The sequence below is a fragment of the Mya arenaria genome, chromosome 10, assembly GCF_026914265.1.
Source record: "Mya arenaria isolate MELC-2E11 chromosome 10, ASM2691426v1".
In the NCBI taxonomy this organism is placed as follows: domain Eukaryota; kingdom Metazoa; phylum Mollusca; class Bivalvia; order Myida; family Myidae; genus Mya; species Mya arenaria.
This window is the reverse complement of record NC_069131.1, coordinates 49,210,274-49,211,809: the sequence shown is the minus strand read 5'-3', so window position 1 is coordinate 49,211,809 and position 1,536 is coordinate 49,210,274.

Here is a 1,536-nt window from a genome sequence, read left to right as displayed (position 1 = left end):
ACGTTCATTAGGTAAAAACATTCTCGGTCTAAATATAAGCACTAATAATTGTATGGCACTATGTGAATGTGGTCGTCTTCCACTTTGCGTGATATATTATTCAAAATTATTCAAAAACACTGGTGTAAAATTTCGCATATGCAAAATAATCGCTACTCCAAAAATAACTACTTTATGTTAAAACGTCAAGACGATATTGGAAGAAAACATTGGGAAACAAAAGTTAAAGAAACATTATTTCAGTATGGGTTTGGATACGTCTGGTATTGGCAAGACGTAGTCGACATTAACACTTTCAACGCGCAATTTAAACTTCGTTTAATCGATTGTATGACTTAGGCGTGGCATGACACCGTGTTTGTGGGCTTTGTTTGCACATAGAAAGAATTGACAGAATATGTGCGTCCTTCTTAAGCAACGAAGCTGGCTAAAGCCTTGGTTTGTTCGTGGTCAGAATTGTTGTGTAAAAACTAAACTATTGCCATACAGATAACATTTTTACCTAAAGTGAATAACGTTATTTTGTCAAGAGAAGTGTTCACCTTTGTGTAATTCACTTAAAAGTAAAAATGTTATCTGTCAGTCCATAACTAAAAATATGTTCAACATATTGAAAGAAACTTGGTACCAATGTTGCCATAGACAATATGCATATTAGTAGCAAGGCCTAGAACCCTTGACTGAAATAATTATTTACCTAGATAAAAGTATTGTTATGCACCTTTTCAGCTCGCTTCTTTTTAAAGAAAGAAAAATAGTTCAGTAATTGTGATGGACTTGTTGTGATCATCATCAGCATCATGTAAAAAACTTCCCGTTGGCCATTATTACAAAAACAACATTTGAATTAGTCAAATGAAACTTGAAACAGATGTTTCGAGAAAATATGTGAACATAAATATCAAGGCCAATAATTCTTGACTTTTTTATTTGTCCAGTTATGCCCCTTTTTAGAAATAACAAAAAATGAGCGTTTGCTCTGAGGTGATCTTGATATACTAAAATATAACAGCTGAGCAGTTGAGTTCGCTTTGCAGTTTGATCTGCAGTGCTTCTGTTTGAAGTTTACAAGCTGAGCAATAAGCTTGAGGTATATTTTCTTTGGTAAATCTTGTTTGCAATGAAGGAATTTAAAAAGAACTAGGATTACTCCGTTATGCTTTGATTTTTTTAAGTTGAAAAGTTCAAGTTATTGCTTTATGTTCATTTTCTTTCTCTACTTTTTCTGGAGCCAAATTGACGTCAAACTTCACTTACAGATCATTTTAAAGAAAAAGCAATGCTCAGGAACCTTTACCCTGGATACAATATATCTTAAGTAATTGCCCTTTGTTCAATCAAGATGCAGAGTAGATACTTCACTTCATTTGAGCGGAGAATTTGGCAGTCTTCAATTGCTCTTGTATAATAAAAGTGAGTATATATATCATATTAATACAAAAGATAGATATTTTCATTCATATACAAATATTTTTCATTATTTCCGAGGTGAGCCGGCAGCAGCGGGGCATGAACAAGCTGTATGAGGTCGATCGA